The sequence below is a fragment of the Oncorhynchus mykiss genome, chromosome 15 (genome assembly GCF_057628025.1).
Source record: "Oncorhynchus mykiss isolate SJ-2025 chromosome 15, ASM5762802v1, whole genome shotgun sequence".
Lineage (NCBI taxonomy): Eukaryota > Metazoa > Chordata > Actinopteri > Salmoniformes > Salmonidae > Oncorhynchus > Oncorhynchus mykiss.
The window spans coordinates 33,712,364-33,726,266 of NC_143036.1; the positions used below are offsets into that span (position 1 = coordinate 33,712,364).

The following is a 13,903-nucleotide window of genomic DNA, read 5'->3' on the forward strand; positions in this document are numbered from 1 at the left end:
AATGCATACATTCAAATTATAATAATTGAACTGAACATGAAATTTAAGCTGCAGTATGTAACTGTTTGGGCGACGACCAAATTCAAATGTAAATGTGAGTTATAGATCCGTCATTCTCATTGAAAGCAAGTCTAAGAAGCTATAGATCTATTTATAGGCTTCCCATTCTTAAATTTTGTTTTTGCCTCTTTTAGTCTACATTCGTTATTTTACACCAGCTTCAAAACAGCTGGAAAATATTTCACAGTGGTTTGGATGGTACAATGATTCTCTACACTACACTTGCTTGTTTAGTCAACCTGAAATTAGACAAACTATTATAATTTTAGCAACGAGGAAATGGCAGAGCAATTACTGCATGGTGTACCTATAAAAAAAAGATATTAAAATCAGTAGAGGCTGGTGGGAGGAACTACAGTAGGACGGCTCATTATAATGTATGGAATGGAATCAATGGAACAGAGTCAAACGTGGTTTCTATATCTTTGTATGATACCGTTCCATGTATTCCATTCCAGCCATTGCAATGAGCTGTCCTCCTATAGTTTCTCCCACCAGCCTCCACAGATTAAAACATATTCCTTAAAATATTTTTTGTTTGTTTGAGAATACTAATGTTACTGCTGCCACTACAACAAATAAAGTCTAAAATATATTCAATTTTGTCCAATAAACATTTTTATTTAAATACTGTAGAATTCCATTCATTGCTGAATGACTGTTAATATGGCTGCTGGTGGCTTTAAAGCCTCTCATTGCGGGGATTCTATTAAACTGGCCGATGGTGTACACTGGGCTATGACCCGTCACCTGACCTGGCGAAACCGGTGAAGGAAGCGCTCCCCCTGCTCAAATCAAATAAAATGTTATTGGTCACATAAGCATATTTAACAGATGTTATTGCGGGTGTAGCGAAATGCTTGTGTTCCTAGCTCAAACAGTGCAGTAGAATCTAATAATTCACAACAATATATAGAGAAATAGAAAAGTAAAACAATGGAATAAATAAATATATACATTTTACAATGAGTACTGTCGGAGTGGCTTTGACAAAAATACTGTAGAATAGTATATACATATGAGATGTGTAAAGCAGTATGTAAACATTATTAAAGTGGCTAGTCATTCCATGTCTATGTACAGTATGTATCAGTACAGAGGGATAGGCCAACGAGTGATATATGCTTCAGTAAGATTGGCTTCTTAAACATTTACAGCAATAGTTATCAACTGTACTGCAGGGATGGAACTTAAGTCGCAGAAATTAGATGTTGTGGCTGCAGCTGCAGCGAAGTATTTGGCTGAACAAGATTTGACGTGAGAAGAGTTACAGGGTGTGTTTAGTGGTGGTGTCCTGTCCTTTCAGGCTGTTGGCCTGAGGTAGGTTTAAATAGTGGAGTAGGGTGGTGGGTTTTTTCATGAGTGCTGGGTTATATGGTAGGATATTTGTTGATTTATTTTTCTTTTCTCAAACAAAGTATGAGGGAGTTATACTCCAGTCTACTCGGTGGCGGTAATGCTACGTTTATTGGATGCCAACCACTGCTAAACCTCAACAAATGAGATGAATGAATTATCTTGGCAAAGGAGAAGTGCTCACAAACAAGGATGTGCACAGAATTGGCAAGAAATAAGATTTGTATGCATTTGAAAAATGCTGTGATATTTTATTTCAGCTCATGAATTTGGGACCACCAACACTTTACATGTTGTGTTTATATTTTTTTCATTATACAGTACCAGTCAAAGTTTGGACAAACCTTCTCATTACAGGGTTTTTATTTATTTTTACTATTTTCTACATTCTTGAATAATAGTGAAGATGTCAAACTATGAAATAACCCATATGGAATCATGTGGTAACCAAAAGAAGTGGTAAACAAATCAAAATATACCTTTTCTTTAAAGTAGCCACCCTTTGCCTTGATGACAGCTCTGAACACTATTGGCATTCTCTCAGCCAGCTTCATGAGGTAGTCATCTGGAATTTTCAATGAACAAGTATGCCTTTTCTTAGAAGTTACTTTATGGAATTTCTTTCCTTACTAATGTGTTTGAGCCAATCAGTTGTGTTGTGACAAGGAGGGGTGGTATACAGAAGATAGTCCTATTTGGTAAAAGACCAAGTCCATATTATAGCAGGAACAGCTCAAATAAGTAAAGATAAACTACATTCCATCATTACTTTAAGACATGAATTTCAGTCAATCCGGGAAATGTCAAGAACTTTAAGTGCAGTCGCAAAAACCATCAAGCGCTATGATGAAACTGGCTCTCATGAGGACCACAACAGGAAAGGAAGAGTTACCTATGCTGCAGAGGATAAGTTAATTAGAGTTAACTGCACCTGGTGACACTTTGATTTATTTAGAATTCAAGGCACACTTAACCAGCATGGCTACCATAGCATTCTGCTGCGAAACACCATCCCATCTGGTTTGCGCTTTGTGGGACTATCATATGTTTTTCAACAGGACAATGGATCAAAACACACCTCCAGGCTGTGTTAGGGCAATTTGACCAAGGAGAGTGATGGAGTGCTGCCTCAGATGACCTGGCCTCCACTATCACCCGACCTCAACCCAATTGAGATGGTTTTGGATGAGTTGGACCGCAGAGTGAAGGAAAAGCAGTCAACAAGTTATCAGTGCTGTTGCATTTGGTGCATGTGACAAATAACATTTGATTCGATTCGATGACATGAGACACATTTCACAGAACTTCCGAAAGTAACAAATGTTAGTACCGAACTGTTTTACATTTTTTTTGTATCGAAAAAGAACAGGAGTTTCGGGCATACCGTGCAATGCTCAACTAACATGGCCACCTATGTAAATGTTTTCACTGGCACCCTACAGTAGCAACCAATATAAAATGTGTGTAACACTGCCAAGTCAAAGGGTCACAAATGCAAGTGTTTGGGTCACAGTCTCAAACCCTATGCATAGCTCAACACTCTTCTGTTCCCTCGCTCTCCATCTCCTCTCTCTCCTCCCTCATGCCCTCCAATGGGACAACCTGTGCCGCATTAGCTGTACTATGTATGTGTGTGTGTGTGCTGCATAATATGAATGTTCTCTCCGTTCCAACAGGCAGGTTTATAAAGCAAAGCACATTAATATTTCACAACCAGCGATTAGCGTTTGGCTTAAAACACCAACACCAATCCGCCCTTCGCTACAACCCTCCTCTTTTTTCCTGAGTCAACATCGGATAAACTTAGTGTGTGTCCCAAATGGTGCCCTAATTGCCCTATGGACCCTGGTCAAAAGTAGTGCACTATATAAGGAATAGGGTGCCATTGGGGAGATACTCACTATTGTTCTGTCCCAGCCACACTGCTGATGGTGACCTTGTGTTTAAAGTCCTCTCCCTCTCTCTCTACTTTTGAAGGCCCATCAGTATATGTCAAATTTTACAGAGTTTGGGACTTTAAAGGCCTCCTACGTATAGACAGAGGATCCCTCGATAGTCCCTCACAGTGTGACGTTCATTGTGGTCACGTGGGTCGTACTGGGATATGGATTTAAAAATCCCTCATTCTGCTGTTGCCTTGTTTTCTCATTAGCTGGGAATTTTGTTTGAAATGTCTGATAGAACATAGTTGGACGGGAGCTAAAATCCAGTTATTCAAAAAAAAAATGTTGAACTATGTGTGTCGTTATTGCTTAAAATCTGGCTTGGCGGCACTGCTTTCATTGGGGAAAGATTGCGTCCGTACCTCCCGCTTCCCCAGGCAAATCGATGGCAGGCAATGCCTGGCTGAGACAAGGCTGTGACCGAGAGAGTTGTGTGTCTGTGGGTGTGTGTGTTTGAATAATGAAGCGAAAGTCACATATGATCAATCATTTCAAATTAAAAAATGATTCAGTGAAGATTATGCCCAGATTATCGTGGGATAATTTAAACAACACCTGTAAACACCTTGCATCACCAGGGGCCTGGTGATTGGACAACCCCAAGTGCAGCAATGTTAACCACTGCTAGTTAGCCAGAAGGGTGGGCACCGCTGCACGTTGTACGGCGGAAGGCCAGGTTAATCCTACAAAATGGACACTCGCTCAGACAACAAAGAGCATGTAACTGGAAGATTAAACACGGAAGAGTGGGTTAATCTCCTTAAAGAGATTGGAGCCACTTAATGTTCAAAAGCCCTGGGTAAAGAGATGTTGGGTGTGTGTTCAGTGTGTTTTTCCAGTGTGTGCACGTTACTCTGTGTGTGTGTTTGTGTTTGTGGTTGTGTATGTGTGTTCTCCTGCATATGTGTGTGTGTGTTTGATGTGTCTGTTTTTTCGGGCAGCAGAAGCTGCTTATGGAGATTCCGTTTTTTTTATGAGTTTCCTTCAGAAGCTGCAAACTCTATTTAACACCATGGTAATGAGTGTTCCTCTTTTCTTCCCTCACTCCCTCTCGCTCTTCTTCTCTTTCATCATCCCAGTTTCCATTGTGCAGAGTGATTCGTTTCAACATAGATTACACAGTTCACTTTATTGAAGAGATGACACCAGAGGTCAGTAAAGCCCCTCATCTCTTGTATGTCTGTCTGTCTTTCTGTCTGTGTGTGTGTGTGTGTGTTTAGTGTTCTCCAAACGGTTGTGCATCGCTCTCTGTGAACACATCCAAGGCCCATGTAACCTACAGTGCATTCGGAAAGTATTCAGATCCCTTGACTTTGTCCACATTTTGTTAAATTACAGACTTATTCTAAAATTGAATACATCTTTTTTTTTTCTTTGTCGATAGGCACACATTACCCCCTAATGTCAAAGCAAAACCCGTTTTTTATTTTTTTATTTAACCTTTTATTTAACTAGGCAAGTCAGTTAATTAAGAACAAATTCTTATTTACAATGATGGCCTAGGAACAGTGTGCCTTGTTCAGGGGCAGAACCACAGATGTTTACCTTGCCAGCTCGGGGATTCGATCTAGCAACCTTTCGGTTACTGGCCCATAGGTATTTAGAAAAAGAAATACTGAAATATCACATTTACATAAGTATTCAGACCCTTTACTCAGTACTTTTTTTGAAGCACTTTTCCTTACCCCCTAGGCACTAGATCTGAGAGGGATGGGAAGGTGTTTTCAGTGTTTTTGTTTTTTCCCCATGCAGGTCCAGAGTGGGACAATCACAGTGGGACAATCTTCTGGATGTCAGAAGTTCCACTTCATGCCTAGCTTTGTCCACTTCTTACCTGGTGAGTCAATGTCCTTCCTGTCTCGATCTGTCCTTTACTTAGAGCACTCTGTCTCTCTCTGCTGGAGAATGTTGGAACCTGCTACTGTGTTTGAGTGGTATGTGCTTTATCTGTGTGAGACACTATGCACACATGAGTTATTGTCGTAATGCATTTCTAAGATTGATAGTCATCGCTGTAGATTTTCTGTGTGTGTCCAGTCCACACTTGTAAATTGAGGTCAAGCAATTTTGCATTAGTGTTTATTAACCTGATTGTGTATTTGAACCTGTTCGTATTCTCTGTCTATCTCTCTGATCATTTGTGTGCCTTGTCTCGTCTGTCCGTCTCTTTCTGTCTGTGTCTGTCAGTATTGTTTCTCTTGTGTGAATGTGTTTGTCTTTCTCTTTGCATGCTGTCTATGTCTCTCTCTCTCTCCGACTCTGTGTGTCTAGACAGTGGTTAAGAGGTGCTGGTCCATGAACCAGCTGTTGCTCTACGTCCTGTCTATCTTCCCATCTCACTATCTCTGTGTATCCTCTCTGTCAGATGGTGGTAAGGAGGTGTTGTCCATGCAACAGGTGCTCCTCTACGTCCAGCAGAGCTCCAAGCATCTGGTCCCTGAGGAGGAGATAGCTGACATGCTGCGGTGGTAGGAACTGGAGCAGCAGAAGTATGCAGAAGAGTGCAAGGGCATGATTATCACCAACCCTGGCATGGTAAGGACTAGGGATGGGCATGGTTAACGAACGTTAGTATTAAATTACTTGAGTGAGTGTTCATTTCTGGAGAATTCTTTCTTACCCACAAGTATAAACCATGACATTTGAACTACTTAATGTAATAAATATATAATAAACTATTGAATGTTGTTTTTATAACCGAGCATTATGTATATATATATATATATATATATATATATATATATATATATATATATATATATATATATATATATATATATATATATATGTATATATAGTGGTGAGAACAAGTATTTGATACACTGATGATTTTGTAGGTTTCCCTACTTACAAAGCATGTAGAGGTCTTTATTTTTTTATCATAGGTACACTTCAACTGTGAGAGACGGAATCTAAAACAAAAATACAGAAAATCATATTGTATGATTTTTAAGTAATTAATTTACATTTTATTGCATTACATAAGTATTTGATCACCTACCAACCAGCAAGAATTCTGGCTTTCACAGACCTGTTAGTTTTTCTTTAAGAAGTCTTCCTGTTCTCCACTCATTACCTGTATTAACTGCACCTGTTTGAACTCGTTACCTGTATAAAAGACACCTGTCCACACACTCAATCAAACAGACTCCAACCTCTCCACAATGGCCAAGACCAGAGAGCTGTGTAAGGACATCGGGAATACAATTCTAGACCTGCACAAGGCTGGGATGAGCTACAGGACAATAGGCAAGCAGTTTGGTGAGAAGGCAACAACTGTTGGTGCAATTATTAGAAAATGGAAGAAGTTCAAGATGACTGTCAATCACCCTCGGTCTGGGGCTCCATGCAAGATCTCATCTCGTGGGGCATCAATGATCATGAGGAAGGTGAGGGATCAGCCCAGAACTACACGGCAGGACCTGGTCAATGACCTGGTCAATGACCTGAAGAGAGCTGGTTCCACAGTCTCAAAGAGAACCATTAGTAACACACTAATGGATCACTAATCTTCATGGATTAAAATCCTGCAGCGCACGCAAGGTCCCCCTGCTCAAGCCAGTGCATGTCCAGGCCCGTTTGCCAATGACCATCTGGATGATCCAGAGGAGGAATGGGAGAAAGTCATGTGGTCTGATGAGACAAAAATAGCTTTTTGGTCTAAACTCCACTCGCCGTGTTTGGAGGAAGAAGAAGGATGAGTACAACTCCAAGAACACCATCCCAACCGCGAAGCACGAAGGTGGGAACATCATTCTTTGGGGATGCTTTTCTGCAAAGGGGACAGGACGACTGCACCGTATTGAGGGGAGGATGGATGGAGCCATGTATTGCGAGATCTTGGCCAACAACCTCCTTCCCTCAGTAAGAGCATTGAAGATGGGTCGTGGCTGGGTCTTCCAGCATGACAACGACCCAAAACACACAGCCATGGCAACTAAAGGAGTGGCTCCGTAAGAAGCATCTCAAGGTCCTGGAGTGGCCTAGCCAGTCTCCAGACCTGAACCCAATAGAATATCTTTGGAGGGAGCTGAAAGTCCGTATTCCCCAGCGACAGCCCCGAAACCTGAAGGATCTGGAGAAGGTCTGTATGGAGGAGTGGGCCAAAACTCCTGCTGCAGTGTCTGCAAACCTGGTCAGGAACTATAGGAAACGTATGATCTCTGTAATTGCAAACAAAGGTTTCTGTACCAAATATTAAGTTCTGCTTTTCTGATCAAATACTTATGTCATGCAATAAAATGCAAATGAATTACTTAAAAATCATACAATGTGATTTTCTGGATTTTTTTTTAGATTCCGTCTCTCACAGTTGAAGTGTACCTATGATACAAATGACAGACCTCTACATGCTTTGTAAGTAGGAAAATCGGCAGTGTGTCACGCCCTGGCCTTAGTTATCTTTGTTTTCGTTATTATTTTGGTTAGGTCAGGGTGTGACATGGGGGATTTGTGTTTATCCTGGTCTAGGGGTTTTTGTATGTTTATGGAGCTGTTCCCTTTCTAGGTAGTTTGTATGTCTATGGTTGCCTAGATTGGTTCTCAATTAGAGGCAGCTGTCTATCGTTGTCTCCGATTGGGAACAATATTTAGGCAGCCATATTCTGTGGGTACTTTGTGGGTGGTTGTCTTCGGTCTTTGTCATTGCACCAGAGGACTGTTTCGGTTTTCACATTTGTTGTTTTGTATTTTGTAGTGTTCTCGTTTATCGTCTATATTAAACATGTTGAACACTAACCACGCTGCATTTTGGTCCTCCTCTCCTTCAACGGAAGAAAACCGTTACACTGTGTATCAAATACTTGTTCTCCCCACTGTGTGTGTATATGTCTATATATATCTTGGTATCCCTAAATTGTTATGAGATTATTTCAAGATTAAAATGGAAAGTCAAATGCCCATCCATATTAAGGAAAAGGCTGTTAATCAAATAGCACCCTATTCTGTATTTAGTGCACTACTTTTGACCAGGTCCAATAGGGTGCATGTGTGTGTGATTGACAGAATGCTAGATTGGAAGGCTGTGCACTTTTGAGTGGAAATTTCCTTGAATTCAGATGCTCTTTTTGTAACAAAATAACATGTCACTGTACTGAGACGCTCTGTGGTCGTATCAAGCGTCTCAGAGTAGGAGTTCTGATCTAGAATCAGGTCGTCACCCCCCTGTCCACCCGTCCATGTAAACTTATACATTTTGAGCTAAAAGTCAAAACTGCTCTTAAATCAGCACTTCTGAGACACTTGCTACATATGGGCCCTGGGTCCGTATTCACAAAGCGTCACAGAGTGGTAGTGCTGATCTATGATCAGTTTTGCCTTTTAGATCATAATTAATATGATCTAATATTGTGCTATTGTGTGTTTTTTTTTTTTTTTTCTTCTTCTGCCCCCTCCTATGACAGAGCTTCTGAATATCAGGACAGTGATTACTCACCTCGTACTGGACAAAGATTTTATCTTTAATTAACGAGTCAGACGCAAAGGATTTATTTCAGACACCCGGCAATGCCCAAATCACGGTCATTCACATGAAGAGACAGAGAAATCGGGGATGTAGGTCGGGGTGCCTTGTAAGGATCAGACGGCGAGTGAGTAATCTGCCTTTACCATCAGTCCTATTAGCCAACGTGCAATCGTCGGATAATAAAATGGATGAGCTCAGATCAAGACTATCTTACCAATGGGATAGAGTAGATCATGATAAGCTGTAGACCACATTATTTAACGAGAGTTTTCATCTACACTACCGCTCAAAAGTTTGGGGTCACTTCGAAATGTCTTTGTTTTTGAAAGAAAAGCAATTTTTTTGTCAATTAAAATAACATCAAATTGATCAGAAATATGGTGTATACATTGTTAATGTTGTAAATGACTATTGTAGGTGGAAACAGCAGATTTTTTTATGGAATATCTACAAAGGCGTACGGAGTCCCATTATCAGCAACTATCACTCCTGTGTTCTAATGGCACGTTGTGTTCGCAAATCCAAGTTTATAATTTTAAAAGGATAATGGATCATTAGAAAACCCTTTTTTAATGAAGCTGCCAGTTGAGGACTTGTGAGGCGTCTGTTTCTCAAACTAGACACTCTATTGTCCTTGTCCTCTTGCTCAGTTCTGCACCGGGGCCTCCCACTTCTCCTTCTATTCTGGTTAGAACCAGTTTGTGCTGTTCTGTGAAGGGAGTAGTACCCAGTGTTGTATGAGATCTTCAGTTTCTTGGCAATTTCTCGCATGGGATAGCCTACATTTCTCAGAACAAGAATAGACTGACCAGTTTCAGAAGAAAGTTCTTTGTTTCTGGCCCTTTTGACCCTGTAATCGAACCAACAAATGCTGATGCTCATTCTTTAATCAGCACAACATAATTGCAAAAGGGTTTTCTAATGATCAACTATCCTTATAAAATTATAAACTTGGATTAGCTTACACAACTTGCCATTGGAACACAGGAGTGATGGTTGCTGATAATTGTCCTCTGTACACATATGTAGATATTGCATTAAAAATCAGCCATTTCCAGCTACAATAGCCAATTGTCAAAATTAACAATGTCTACAATGTATTTCTGATCAATTAGATGTTATTTTAATGGGAAAAAAAAATATTTTCTTACAAAAACAAGGACATACCCTAAAATGTAATTAAATATAATATTACATGCGGAAAGAAGTATGTACAATAGGAAAACGGTATTAGCAGGTGCGTGTCCACTGCATTGCACTGATTTCCAAGTCCCTGTATCAAAACTCATTATTCTTCCTCGTTTGGGAAGAAACAAGCCTGAAACCTTGAACAAAGACTACTGATATCCAGTGGAAGCCATAGGAATTGCATACTGGGAGCTAGATTAAATATTTTACTTATACATTCCATTGGAAGAGCATGGGCCTTCAAAATAATATATATTTCCGGCTGGTTTTTCTTTGGATTTTCTCCTATCTATTGTGTTATAGTCTCCTACATTATTTTAACATTTCACAAATGTCAGAGTGTTTTCTTTCTAGTGGTACCAATTATATGCACATCCTGGCTTCAGGGCTTGAGCAACAGGCAGTTTACTTTGGGCGCGTCAGTCAGGCGGAAATGGAGAAAAATAGACCTTATCCGAAGAAGTTGAATTACTTGTGATTTTTCTTAATTAAAAAAACTACATACAGTGGGGCAAAAAAGTATTTAGTCAGCCACCAATTGTATAAGTTCTCCCACTTAAAAAGATGAGAGGCCTGTAATTTTCATCATAGGTACACTTCAACTATGACAGACAAAATGAGAAAAAAAATCCAGAAAATCACATTGTAGGATTTTTAATGAATTTATTTGCAAATTATGGTGGAAAATAAGTATTTGGTCAATAACAAAAGTTTATCTCAATATTTTGTTATATACCCTTTGTTGGCAATGGCAGAGGTCAAACGTTTTCTGTAAGTCTTCACAAGGTTTTCACACACTGTTGCTGGTATTTTGGCCCATTCCTCCATGCAGATCTCCTCTAGAGCAGTGATGTTTTGGGGCTGTTGCTGGGCAACACGGACTTTCAACTCCCTCCAAAGATTTTCTATGGGGTTGAGATCTGGAGACTGGCTAGGCCACTCCAGGACCTTGAAAATCTTCTTACGAAGCCACTCCTTCGTTGCCTGGAAGGTGTGTTTGGGATCATTGTCATGCTGAAAGACCCAGCCACATTTCATCTTCAATGCCCTTGCTGATGGAAGGACGTTTTCACTCAAAATCTCACGATACATGGCCCCATTCATTCTTTCCTTTACACGGATCAGTCGTCCTGGTCCCTTTGCAGAAAAACAGCCCCAAAGAATGATGTTTCCACCCCCATGCTTCACAGTAGGTATGGTGTTCTTTGGATGCAACTCAGAATTCTTTGTCCTCCAAACACGACAAATTGAGTTTTTAACAGTTCTATTTTGGTTTCATCTGACCATATGACATTCTCCCAATCTTCTTCTGGATCATCCAAATGCTGTCTAGCAAACTTCAGACGGGCCTGGACATGTACTGGCTTAAGCAGGAGGACACGTCTGTCACTGCAGGATTTGAGTCCCTGGCGGCATAGTGTGTTACTGATGGGTAGGCTTTGTTACTTTGGTCCCAGCTCTCTGCAGGTCATTCACTAGGTCCCCCTGTGTGGTTCTGGGATTTTTGCTCACTATTCTTGTGATCATTTTGACCCCACGGGGTGAGATCTTGCGTGGAGCCCCAGATCGAGGGAGATTATCAATGGTCTTGTATGTCTTCCCTTTCCTAATAATTTCTCCCACAGTTGATTTCTTCAAATCAAGCTGCTTACCTATTGCAGATTCAGTCTTCCCAGCCTGGTGCAGGTCTACAATTTTGTTTCTGGTGTCCTTTGACAGCTCTTTGGTCTTGGCCATAGTGGAGTTTGGAGTGTGACTGTTTGAAGTTGTGGACAGATGTCTTTTATACGGATAACAAGTTCAAACATGTGCCATTAATACAGGTAATGAGTGGAGGACAGAGGAGCCTCTTAAAGAAGAAGTTACAGGTCTGTGAGAGTCAGAAATCTTGCTTGTTTGTAGGTGACCAAATACTTATTTTCCACCATAATTTGAAAATAAATTCATAAAAGATCCTGCAATGTGATTTTCTGGATTTTCTTTCTCATTTTGTCTGTCATAGTTGAAGTGTACCTATGATGAAAATTACAGGCCTCTCTCATTTTTTTAAGTGGGAGAACTTGCACAATTGGTTGCTGACTAAATACTTTTTTGCCCCACTGTATATTTATTTATTTTTTACCTCAGTTTTTTTTTGTAAATACTTTCTTAACACTTATTTTCTTAAAACTGCATTGTTGGCTAAGGGCTTGTCATACAGTGTCATTCCACTGTATGGTCTACACGTGTTGTTTTTGCCACATGTGACAAATACATTTTGGGTTGATATGGGCCCTGATATCATAGTGTTTGTGTTGTGTTGTTGTTTCAGAAGCCCAGCTCTGTGCATATCGAACATCTGACCAGAGAGCAGTTCAACCCAGAGGTCAACACCTTCCCCACCATCGTCCACTTTGGGATCTGGCCCATCCAGCTCAGCTCCCCCGGGGACCCGCAGTAATATCCTCACTATACCCCTCAAACCCCAACCGCCCCCCACCACCCAGGAACTATACTTCCCCTGTCCCGCTCCCGGCCCAGCTCAGTTACACTGGGGATCCGCAGTAAGACCCCAACCACTAACCACCCAGGATCTAGATTTATACTGCCCCCAGCCTCTCATCCCTGGCCACAAACACTACTGCATAGTCCCCTTCCTCAGACACACTCCTTCCGCTCCCCTCTCCCCTGTGCCCCACACTCCTTATTTAAGGATTCTCTCACAGGACGGGTTGATGGTGGCACTCTTCTGTGTTTGTTGAGAGAGAGAGAGAGAGAGAGAGAGGGGCGTATGTCATAGAGAGACAGGGAGGTAGAGAAAGAGTGGTGTGACATTTTCACATGCGTCGTCATGGGTCCTAGGGTTCCACTGGGTAATCTCGCTGTGGGAACGAAACTGTCTGTCTCTTGAAAAGTAAAGACAAGCAGATACACACACACACACACACAGACAGTGTGGAGGTGGAAGAGAGGGAATACTGTACTGTGCCTATGCATAATTACCAAAAGTATATTACATTTTCCTCTTCCATCGTCTCCAAGGTGTAGAGAGAAGCAACAACAAACAAAACAAAGCGCCAATCAAAAGTGAAACTCTTCAACTAGTTTATGTTTGTTCACTGTGTCTGTTATTATAATCTGTTTATCTGTATCCTTGTCACATACTACAAGGAGATCCCAAATGTCATTCTATTCCTTTTATAGTGAACTACTTTTGACCAGAGTCCTGATAAAAAGTAGTGCACTACGAAGGGAATAGCGTTCCATTTGGGACACATATTTAGAAGCCAATGATGAGGGATTGAAGGCTTTATAGCCGGTAAACAGGAGATCTCGTTATTATGAAACCCCATCATTAGTGTGTTTGTGCTCAGACCTTTGTCCTTTGAGTAATGCAGATTTTTGTCTGTCGGAATATTAGGGATTTCCGTCTGCGTCCGCATGTTTCCCCGCGGTCATGGATGCACACACACACACACACCACCCACTCCCCTAGGCTATGTCAAATCTCTCTGATCCACAGACGACACATTTGTTGACGAACGTGGACATGATTAACAGGAGGTCGCAAATGTGGAAATTAAATAAGATGGAATGCCTGGAACATTCCTGCGACTTAATGAGGGAAGTGAGGGCAGAGCTGTCTTTAATTGCATTGATGGCAATGCCACTGAGAGGGGAGCGAGGAAGGAGAGAGAGGACACAGACAACGCTACATACGTTAAGGTACACCTTCCTGTTCCCTTACTTTAGAAATAAATGTTTAGGGTTGTTCTAATCCCAGTATCTATAGAGGGCCACAGGGAGAGGGAGTGAAATTTAAAAAAGAGAGGGGGAGCGAGACGAGGGAGACGCGGATGGTGGTAAATTAGCATTTACTGGAGAGCGACGGCAGTCAGGCAGCATATGTTAA

The 13,903-nt window shown here is 41.1% G+C and overlaps 1 pseudogene; it reads left to right on the forward strand.

The window, feature by feature from the left end:
- Positions 1-4,049: 4,049 nt before the first annotated feature.
- Positions 4,050-13,903, forward strand: part of LOC110490956 (ribonuclease 3-like) — a 160,556-nt pseudogene continuing 150,702 nt past the window's right edge.